The 12012-nt window shown below is 47.3% G+C and overlaps 1 protein-coding gene across 1 annotated transcript in view; it reads right to left on the minus strand.

The window, feature by feature from the left end:
- The window catches only part of LOC118504351, a 53528-nt gene that overhangs the window by 7220 nt on the left and 34296 nt on the right, over positions 1-12012 (minus strand). The window lies entirely within an intron of this gene.

Genomic DNA, 12012 nt, shown 5'->3' on the forward strand with positions numbered 1-12012 from the left:
ATTCACGTGTCAACCCAACATTTTACTTCTTCTGTGTGCTTCCGTTTTTTTTCTTCAATATGCCATTGTTGGAGGAAATTACATCTTCCCGCTAGACAGAAGACATCGAGTGACGCTCTGGTGCGGTGCTCGGGTGTGGGACGGTTTTGTTCGAAGCTCACTGGCGTTCCTGGATGGATCGTTACATGTTCGATGTAATGTGTAAAAAAAAGCTGATGATAACTTTTAATGGGAGAGGGGAGGGGGGGGAGCGATATATTTACCGGGATGCTAGGGAAAATGGTTTCGCTTTAAATTCGTGTCAATGTAATACAAGCACGCCATAATGCGCCCCGTAATTGCTGTGATTGGAAAAATGAAGTGGGACAAACTTCAAGTTGCAAGAACAACTGCTCCGGTCTGGGTGTGGGAGAAATTCAACAATCTAAGATGGTCTGCAAAGACTAGAGACAGTTTTGGGAAACGGTCAACTGCAGTGTCCCCAGAGGATCCAGAGTCTAGCTCTCAGTCTTCAGAGAGCATTCAAGAATAGACAAAGTTTCAAGAAATTGACAACTCCGGCTTCTAGTAATCTTCGCAGAACATTCAAGGGTACAAGTAGGTCTTCAAAGTCTACAAATAGTTTTAAGAAATCGGCGACATCAGTATTCTAGCCTCCGGGTCTAGCAAGTCGTCGGAGAACATTCAAGAGTATTCAAGATGATTTTCAAAGTCTAGACAAAGTTCCTTAAATTTGGTGACTTCAGCGTTCTATACTCTGAGTCCTGCTAGTCTTTGTAGAGTATTAAAGGGTACAAGTAGATTTTCAAAGTCTAGACAAAGGTTCAAGAAATCGTCGAATACAGGTGTTCACAGAGGACCTAGAGTCTAGTTTTAGTGTTCAGAGAGCATTCAAGAATACAAGTTGATTGTCTCAGTTTAAAAAAGTTTGAAGAAATAGGCGACTACTGTGTTCTAGCCTCCAGGTTCGCGTAATCTTCAAAGAGCATTCTTGAATACAAAGCCTAGACAATCATCGACTGCGGTATTCTAGACTCTGCGTTCACGTAGTCTTCAGAGAGCATTCTCGACTACAAGTCGAGATTCAAAGTCTAGCAATAGTTTCAAGAAATCGTCAACTGCAGTCTTTTAGACTCTGGGTCCTTGTAGGCTTCGGAGAGCATTAAAGGGTACAAGTTGATTCTAGACAAAACTTCAAACAATCGTCTACTATAGGTGTTCTCAGCGGACCCAGAGTCTATTTCTTAGTCTTCAGAGGGCATTTAAGAATACAAGTTGGTCTTCGAAATCCAGATAAAGTTCGGCTGGCGGCTGCAGCGTTCTGGAATCTGGGTCCTCGTAATCTTCAGAGAGCGTTCAAGGATACAAGTAGATTTTCGAAGTCTAGAATCAGTTGTAAGAAATTGGTGTTCTAGAATGTGAGGTCTAGAGGTTAGTTTTCAGAAAGAGGACCTTAAAGGGTCGTAACAGAGCTGTCCCTTAAATGTAAGTAATTCTGTAGACAGAGTGGAAAAATTGTGAGGATTTCTTGAGATAGTGTAGACTCATTAAATTGCAACGAGATTTAACAAGCTACTTCCAAACACTCGCTGTAAAGTATCAAGCAGCCAAGAACCTTCCAGACACACGCACAGCCGGTCCCAGCAGTGAATTGAAACTAATTACTGCCGACTGCCGACAGTGAAGTGCCTCGAGAGGAGTCCTAGAGAAAGATCGAAATCCAAGGATAATAAATGTGTATAAGAATAGCGTTATTCGTCGATCCTTCAAGAGCACGTCAAGCGATTAATAACGACCCATCACACCAACACACCCCGAACTCTAGCATCCCCCTTGTGGAGAGCAAAAGTTTCGGAGTATTATCTCCCATTTTTTTTTTCACTCGTTGCAATCAATATTCTCCGCGTACGGCGGGGGAAGACCCGATGAATCGATGAGAGATGAAGATGGTGCTAAATCTTTCTGCACCTTCAGCCAATCGTCCCGAGGCGCACGGCTTTTGCTGCCGCTAATTGAGAATAATGAGTATTATATTATAAAGTGGCGGATCGCAGTAACGATTGGCCGCGAAAGCGCGTTGCGAAGCGAAAGCTGAATCAAGGGGCTCTAAGCCTCTGTTCGGGGGTGGCTTCATCGTTGAATCTAGAAGAATTGTGTAAGCCCCCGGTGTTGGGTGGCATCATTGATCGGGAAGCTACGAGTAATGGAGGGCGTAATGAAGCATCATCCATTTTTTCCTCCCCCCCTACTTCACTCATTTATTGCGGAGTCCGTTTTTGGCGCACAGACTCTCGGCATATCGATTATCCAACACGGGACAAAAAAAAAAACAACAACCCCATCGATATCCGTGGCACCGTGATTGCGGACGATGACTGTGTGGCGTATGTTTCGGGCGACCATTTCACACTTTCGATACGCCGATAAAGCCTCACCGAGATGGTGTGGGGAGAAACCTGGGGACTTTTCTCGGGATATTCCTGCCTCTGCTTTGCGCCATAGCAAGCGTTCCTTTTATGACCTTCCCGAGTCTCGGATGTGAAAGGGCCAGATATCTACTGTCGGGATATAGGATAAATAATCTTTTTTGGAGGCAACTCATAAAACTGGACCTCGGATGTTGGTGGGCCACCGCTTCCAAACAGCGGCTAGATGGGACGGGAGCGTGAGCTACACAAATGGTAACAAATCAGCGATCGCATCAGCGAAATCGTGCCATAATCCGTAGGCATGCCCGTGAGGGCACGCGTTAAAAGATGGACGCTCGGCGGTGAAAAGGGGGCAGAAGCGAGGGACGCAAAACCCCGACGATAATGGCCACCGTTGCGTGAGTTGCCTGGAGGTTAGCGGAGGTCACGATGGAGAAGATGCGCCAACCAGATACCAAGCTGGTGCGTGTGGGAGACGGGGCGACACCGTAATGCGAGGCGTTTCGATATTAAATGGATGGCGCTACAAAATGAAGCGGAAGAACAAGCTGAAAGTGAAGAATCCGTTGAGCGATTGTAAAACCGGTCGATACATTCGATGCACGAGTTTTCTTTTGCGACGACAACACGAATACACCACGAGCGCCTCGAGGCGGCTGGCTAGCGAGGAAGGAACGCGGGTCCGAAAACCCACCGGGGAAGATGTGGCAACGAAGACATTCATCACTTTTATGGCTCCCATAGCGTCAAAGATAAGCTGCCAGGGGTTTTGAGCTACTCTCGGGTGGCTTGCACACGCTGTGATATGGAAGTCTTACGCCGCGCGTCTTCGATTTCCAAATCAAATACAGATCACCGACCGTTGTTCGGACCCGCTTTATGGCGGCCATTTTAAGACGACGTGCCACATCCATCGGCAGAAGCTGGCTTCAATGATCGTAAAGCGAGAGTGCGGGGGTCTTAAAGCGCACCAAACCAATTTAAAGGTAGATCTCAGCTATTCAGTCAATCAGATTTTGGTCGATAATCGGCCGGGAGTGTTGATGCGAACCATTGCTGCAAACAAAGCAATTATCCGGAGATGCTTGAGAGAGAGAGAGAGAGATCGTGGCACAGGTTGTTGCACTACGGCCGAACCCAAACCTCTGGGTTGCTATAATTGATTGACAAAACGTCACTAATGGAGTGAGGCGGATTAACTTCCCGGGGGATGAGGTGGCACAAAAATCAAACCCAACCCAATCATACCATAACCGGCTGGGCGTCGGGTGTGAGTGAGAGATTAATGCTAATGAAATTGATAGCACGCATCCTGGTTGCGGCCCAACCGCCCTGGGCCTTTGGTTGGTCCTCAATGGCCTCGACGCGAACTTTTCTTCCGAGCTGCGGTTAGACGCGGCCGGCACACCGGGGCACAGCTGTTTGTTTGTTTTGATGCTGTTTGTTGGTGGCATAATTTTGGGCTCGCTCACCCTACCCCCCTGAAATTCTCGTCAAAGTGCTGGAGAAACTAATTTAATAACACTAACCCAGCCAAAAAACCTTGATGTGCTGAGAGAAGATTGGTTCCTGACGGTTCCAAATATCTGCTAACCGAAAACCCCTGCTCACGCTAGACAAAGTTGTTCTGCTCTCCTCGGTTGGCATGAGTTAATGAAAGGCAAGCGTAATCATCATGCGCGTCGTAGGATCATCGAAGAAGTCTATCGCATCAAAAACTCTGCCACAGAACATTTATTAATGCCGCGATTTCTTTCGTTGCGTCAGGAAAACCCCCTTCCGGTGAAAGATTTTGCCGTGCTTTTTTGTTGCGCTTTGGAGTTCCTGCCGACAATGCACGGTCTTGTAAATGTCGCCATTTTGTTTTTGGCCTGTTTGAACCAACGGAATGTCGTGCGTGGAATGGGGAGGCTGGGGGAGGAAGCTTGAGAGACGAACGCGAAAAGCATCAGCAGCAGTTCGTCGTTCTCGAGACATCACAGGCAAAGTTATTGCATGTTGGTGCTTGGCAGTAGGAAGATACGGTTCGGTGTGTCAAACGGGCGAAAGATTAAAGCAGAAAGTTATGGCCGGGTCCGGGGAAGTTTGAGCTTAGGATTAGTTGAGGAGTTTTTGGGTGAGCTTTATTTTTTTTGGGAGAACCTAGCGCAACGTTTGTGAAACTTTAGCGACTGCAGCTTCCAGCGCTGTCAGGTTGGTTGGCGAACTTTGGATTTTCGCCCATTTTTGTCGATTACAGGAGTTTTTGTTACGTTGATTCATTAGATCGAATTCATTAGCGGTGGTGGTATTGGTGAACTGATGACTGCCTCTCGTTACACCCGTTGACTCGTTATTTGCGTTGCGTTTTGTACTTTCGTCAAGATGTCTTTGATATCCTCCTTTCTCTAATCATGTAATGGATGTTGATGTTAAGACCAATATTTGGTAATTGATTGGAGCTTGGGAGGGACTTCACATTTATTGCGGTTATCGAGTATTAGACAAGAGTCCTCAATATCCCATCTGATTAGTCGTCAGTATCAAACATTTACGTTCCATTAGCTCAGGACCTCACGAAGCTCTGAAGCGGTTGATCAATAGATGTTGATGTTAAGACCGATATTTGGTAATTGATTGGAGTTGAGACAAATTGCAACACATCTAGTGCGGTTATCGAGTATTAGACAAGAGTCCTCAATATCCCTTCTGACTATAACCCTCCAACAGCACAGAGAGTTTGTCGAGAGCTTTAACTCTAACTATGTGCATTAAGGGAAGTCAAACGGACATCTTGAATTCTTCCGTCACCTCAAGACCTCACGAAGTTCTAGAGCAGCTCAGAGGACAAGAGTTCTCGCAGTTGAGCAATTCATAGGCTATTCGTTACAGAGTACTTGACGAGAGCTTCTCCTTCAACACTCTTCAACACATGTTCCCTCAACTCAGGACGTCACGAAGCTCAGGAAAAGTTGTCTAAGACTTCATTTTGTTGATTTGAGCTTATTTTTCCTTCCGAATTTGTTCATATACGGTGACGAACACGTGACACCTTTCACGGTTCAATAAAATCCAAACGTAGCCTAGTTTTGCATATTTAAGGTTACATCCAGCAGGTGTTACGCAACACGAGGAAACACGTGCAACACGTTTCCATTTTATTGGCAATTAAGTTGAAGTTTCGGTTGTTTCAGCCTTTCGCTGACGAGATATTTCAAAGTGCATTGCATTTGCAACTACAAAACCCAGAGTCTCCAGAGAATGCCCAGAAAATATTAGTGAAGATAATGCAAGTCGCGGAACTTGAAGTTTACGGGACTTGATAAACGATGTCCAGGAAGCTGGTAATGGCGGGCCAGCTCCTGGCCAGCAAGACCTCTCGAGACCCTTTCTTTGTTGAAGTTTGCCTGACATAACGCACCGTGTCGTCAGGACGTTACGCAGCAGCCGGGAGATGCCAAAGCAAACTCTTTTGCCGTACATTAATTACAGCCAATGTTTACCTACAGCTTCGCAATCGCGTTGGCATTCAAATAATTGTTGCCCTTTGGCTCACATTGTTTCACCACACGTCAGTTGTGTCAGTGGAATCGGGACAAACAAAAGGCCCCCAGTCCCTGAACGGAACGGACCAATTTTCGCGTTGCCACAGTTTGGATATCTCCTGCACACACACACACACACCAGAGTTCGTCCTTCGCAGAGCACGTGCACGAAAAACAGTGATTGTGCCCTCGGTTGGCCGTAACCATCCAAGAACCGTAGTCGTCGTCGGGCGGCAAAAAAAAGAAAACACATCGATTACCACCATCCAACCAAACGGTGCCACGTTTTCACGGTCTCGTAAGGCTCGTAAAAAATAATGAACGACGGTGTGTACGGCAGGCACTATAAAATTAGTCCCCACGTCACCGTAAGCACCGTCGAGCGCAGTGGAGAATGCTCAAGAATGCGAATCGTTCCTATTAAAATACCGTCGACTGGGAGGATGGAAGCCGGCAACCCGCCAATACGGATGGTTAAAATTAGGTTGGTGCCGGGAGCTTGGGTGTGTTTGCTGGTGGTGGTGGTGGTGAGTTCCTGCTTTCCGGTGCGCCCGAAGACGGTTTGGTCTGCACCAGACTCCAGAAGCGACCACCATTTTCGAGCATGCTACACTACGTACAGACCGATCGGTGGTGACTGCTTGAGAAATATGGCTACACAAGGGATTTTGCAGGCGGTGGGCTAGCGATTGGGAGACGGCACGGTGAGCTCCTGCTCTCAGCCTGATTGCTCGCCGGAGAAGAACTTCAGATTTTACATACGTAAGACCCTCCGTGATGCCTGCCATGGTCCCGCAACCATAATTTTATTTCTATGAATAATTTTAATTTTCAAAGCCACATATTACACACACACACACACAGACCTACACCGAGAGCGGTGGGGGTCTACGGTCGAGAAGGGAAATTAAAGGCTCCAGCGTTTTCTTCCCAGCACGAGCACGAGGCGTACAATGTTGGCCACAAACTAGCTGCTCCTATTGCACCGGTGTCCATCGTCCGGTCGTCGTCATTTGCATAAACGAACGAACAAACTCCCGAAAAACTCCCCCTTTGCCTGCTGCTTCTGCTACGTCATGACAGTAGAAGGTTCCTTGTTTTTTGTTTGTTGGTGAACAAAACTTCAACTGCTTCCACGCTGTACGCACCGCCGCAACCAGGTGGAGAGGCGAAATTTGGCAAACTTTTGACTTTGACTGGCCGTTCGCCAGCCGTGCGGAGAAAGTCTTCGGGCTAGCGGGTAGTTGCAGTGTAGTTGCAGTTGTTTGGAACTATTACTATCATCCACTAACATCATCACTTCATCCCCCCCCCCCCTCCCACGTTGAGGAAAGCGCTCGGGATAATCCTCTTTGCTCGTGTTCGAGAAACCCATTTCAAACGGCATCACGAGACCTTGCGATACCTGGCCCAGGGTTCCCGAGTTCCCAACAATGGTACGGATAATGAACGGATGTGGGCCGAAAATAGCTTGGGCACGGAAGGACCGGTCCCACCACAAAACCACCGAGCTTTCCCCCTTGGTGCAGATGGGAAGGCTTGCCAATTGCTGGACGTAAACCATTAGCTCAAGGTAAGCTACCTCATCCGCCAAACCGTCTATCCGTCTTTTCGGGGTACAACGGATGGAAGCTCCAGTGGGGCCATCATCAGGATCAGGGCTTTGTCGATATTGTTCAGGAGCGTCACAGAACGCTGGACCTTGTTGCATTGCAGCCTGCGCAGCAGTAAGACGACACTGTGGTTCTTATCACAACGGCAGCGTGGGTCACCGGCGTTAACCTTTTGTGCGACGGTTGTGATGCGTACGGCAGGCCTCACCCCGGTTCGCCGGAGGACCAATCAAGCATCAATTTATTTTTCAATGTTAGGGGCAACGCTTGAGCATTCTAGGTCGTGTGTGTGTGTGTGTGTAAAGTGAGCGTGGGAGTGAGGAATTAATTCTCTCGATTACACGCAGCTCTCTCGTCGACACCTCGACACCAAGGGAAGTCAAGCACTTGAACCCTTGACAAACAACCAATATCCGAGCATGGTGGTTTCATCTACGTCACGCGTAGTGTATTTACGTAAAGCCAATTTTATCCAGTCTGTGTTTGGTGTGCTTAACCCGCTCAATTGTTTAATAAATTTAATTAAAACATTTTTTGTTGTATAAAAATATTAAATAAATAAAAACTCGATTTTTCGACGATGGAGGCGCCTGGTGTTTTATGAATTCTTCGTTACTTGCAGCGGAAGAGTTGCGTGTAAAAAAAAGAATGCCGGTTTTACGGTACTGTGAATGACGGTTACGATTGTAAAATAAATTCCCTTCTTCCTCGTTTCATTACACAGTACACCATACAGATGCTGGCCCACATTTAGGCTTGTTCCCTTGTTCAAGAATCATTCCAGCTTTTCCACTTACAATCAATTATGGGAATGGGAAATTCTTTTTCACTCAAACACACACACATAGACACGTAAATAGATGCAACTCCATATCTACACAATGTAACACACAATGCCCAAAACAAAAGCGCCGAGCACACACACACACACATAAAAGGTTCGTCTTTGATATCGGTTTTCTGCCATCTGCCGTGCGCCCAAGGAAAGTTGTTCCTGGAAGCGGCTGGTTTCGTTTCGTTTCGAGCTGCCACGTGTATGGGGGTGCACCGGTGCAGTTCGAAAGTTAAGGGTACCATTAAAAAGCGTTTGAAGTGAAGTGGCGCTGCTGCTGCTGCAACCGTCCTTTGCTTCCGGGAAAATGGTGTTTCGGTTTCGGATGGAAACTGTTTCGGCGCTGGGATGGTGCATGATTAGGGGAGAAGAATGCAAAGAAAAGCGCAAACCTGTATGCTAATGAACATATTTTTTCGAAACTTCTCGTCAGCTCGTGAGGGAAGTTCATCCATCCAATTACCCGGCAAAGTTAAATGTGAGATGATTGATATAAAGTGTCAATTAAGCGAATTTCCTTTTTTTGGGGAGGGGGCGCGGGAAAAACTAGTCTGCAAAAACTACTAGCCACATGTTGTAGCAGTAGAAATGCAACGGTATGAATTTAATTAAACTATTCAAGCATCCAAACCAGGCAGAAAAAATCGTTCCCCCTATACCAATAAGCGCAAGCTCTTTAAGGGTAGTTTATCAGACGGTAAGCAGCGCTGCCTATTTTTTTGCGCAGTGATGACCATTTGCTGCTACTTATCTAAAAGAGCGCTTCAATAGTTCCTTCAGAGCGCTTCAAGAGAGATTCAATAGTTCCACCATATGATTCGACTCCTGGAAAGCCCTCTGTTACTCCATCAAAACTGATTTCTATCCCTTACTGAGAAGTACCGAAAACTGCCCCATAAACACGCGATGTACACAAGTGCTCCATGGGACATCCTGTTTGTGGTCGGTCGGAAAATGGATGACTTACTGTGGTTTTGCTACTGCTAGCAATATACACGTATACATCACACCGCTCGGCTATCGTCCCATTTCCGGTCCGTTTTGCCGAGGCTTGCCGGATGCAACAAATTTGACACATTAGCACATTGTGGCGTCCGCACAGCGTCACAGCGGAATCGTGAGGATATTAATATTCGCGCCTGCTAGCAACCAACCGCTTTGGGAAACGATTTCACTACCGATCAAAGCGAAAATCTCCGGGAGTGGAAAATGGATGCAAAAATACATCGCATTAAATGGATGGACGCCCGGCAGCTGCCATCATCGGGTTTCGGGAGTGTGTCCCAAGGCACGGACCGCTCCAAAGTGCTGGTTCCCTTTGCCATCGTCATCGTTATTAATGTACCGCTTCGGAAGCACAAGGTTCGGTCTAAGTCACGGTGCGGGCACCGAATGGATGTAATAATATTCATTAAAACTTCACCCATCGCCGTCCGTGCCCTACGGTACGTGACTAGTACGTGAAGTACTTGACCCCCCCCCCCTCCTCCGAACACCCCGCCACTCCTGCTCCCGCACTCCAAATGGATGTCTGAAGCTCTTATAATTTTATTTTTTAATATCCTCCTGCACCACCGAGAGTCCGGGCCGTGCGACATTCCGGCAAAGTCACATTTTGCAAAATGGTCATTTATTAATTTCAGATGAATCAGAGCGCCAACCTCCCGGGAGACTGGTCCGGGAGGTCCGGTTTTTTCGGTTCAAACTCTATGTACACTGGGCGCCCGCGTGTGTGTGTCTGTGTGGAAATGGTTTTTTTTATGTTTACCGGTTGAATGCTTCCGAAGAAGCATGGAGGTTGGGCGAGAAAAGCACATTTCCATACTCACCTTTACGGAGACATCCGGCCGACCGAGCCAACGGGCCATCGACAGTATTGGAGTGTTTTGAAGCGTCAATAAAGCTGCCGGGGGGCCGGCTGCGTTTGTTGTTGTTGCTTCCTTTCATTGTGTGTGTGTGTGTGTGTGCAAGTGGGCTCAAGCTACTTGACATCTTTGGGAATATTTGGAACGCCTCGGGGAAGGTCTTCTTTTCCATATTCTCTCTCTCTCTTTCACACTCCATCGGTAGCTAGGACGTCAGGACCGGGAGGACGCACATCCGCAAAGCTCGTCCGGGGTTTCAGTTTGAGCTGTTGTCGTCCATTTATTCATTAGTTTTGCGGTACTTACGGCCCAAAAAACTCCCTCCCACCAACTCCTCTCAGCTGCTAACGTACTTTGCCAATATTCACCATTTATATGTTTGCATAGGACTTGTGGCGCCTCGTTCACAATGAGCGCTTAGATGTGCTTATTTGATTACAATTTTCCCTCCGCCGAGCAGCACTGCTCGGACGTTGGAGCACGCCTGGACGCTGTTCATTTCCTTCCCAAGCGCTGTACGCGTGCCAGCTTTAAGTTGAAGTTGAATAGCTGAGAGCACTGCGAGAAGCAAACAAAAAGCGAAACTGCATCTCGCGGCGAAAAAGTACGTCGTTCTTCTGTCAAATGTGCCCCGTGAAACTGGGGTTGGAAAACTTAAGGAGAGAATTTTCCCACTAGCACAGTGGAGAGCACATGTGGCTACGCTGTTTTTCCCAATACGACCTGAAAGATTTCCCACTAGCACACACACACACACACACGCGAAGAAGAAGAAAAGCACCATCCGTTGGAAAAGTCATTCGTGGAAAAGTTCGGCACGGCAAAGCTCACTCCTTTTTTCCAAGGCACGGGTTTTATGCGATTTGCAATGGTAGGCTCAACCCTCTCTTTTCCACCCCGTTTTTCCACCCCCCCTCTTAAAGCCGAAAAGATATTGCACTTGTACGTGTGTGTGTGTGTGAAGCAAAAAAATGGCGAAAAAATATCATTTTCGCAAAAAATAACCGGATTTGAAAATCAAATCGTACTTTTTGAGTGGTTGTAAATCCTATCCACACAAACGCGCGCGCGCTCTCGCCCCACACCGTGCCTTCAAGACGACCTCCTCCGAGATTTGTTGTGTTTAATTTCCGTCCGAGCGACGGCAAAACAAAGACCGAGTTACTAAAATTCCGCACCAACTCGCATCAAATAGCCATTCCCGATCGGTTGCTCCAAAACAAACCCCGGCTAATGCATTTCCTGGCGAGCGGACGAACTTCAAGAACGTCCTCCACGTAATACATAGGGGGGAGGAGGGTGGGGTTTCTGACGACCTCACAGAGAGCATCTTGTTGGATGGAGTGAAAAATTGAACCAAAATCCAATTCCTCACCGTATCTTGTATCCGTGGGAAGCTCAGCCGAGCCGAGGGTTTGTTTTTTGTTTGAAGTTGCAAGGTTTTACGGTGAGGTAGGTCGCCGTGTAGGTCGCTTATTTGCCTTCACTTCACCGTACGACTCAATCAGGCACATTTCGGGTGCCCCGGGTGCTTTATGGAGTTGATCTTAGCGGCAGAATCTGGAGCACCAACAGCAGCAAACACCGGGCAGCTCCAAGTCTCTGTGCCCGATTGCGTTTGGCTTATGCAGAGAGGAAGAAAAAACAATAAGCTTCTTGCCAATCGGCAATACAAACACACACACACACACAAACCACACATCAAAGAAGAAAAAAAGTACCCAAGTCCCAGTCTCTTTTCCGGGCCGG

Source organism: Anopheles stephensi, chromosome X (genome assembly GCF_013141755.1).
Source record: "Anopheles stephensi strain Indian chromosome X, UCI_ANSTEP_V1.0, whole genome shotgun sequence".
NCBI lineage: Eukaryota > Metazoa > Arthropoda > Insecta > Diptera > Culicidae > Anopheles > Anopheles stephensi.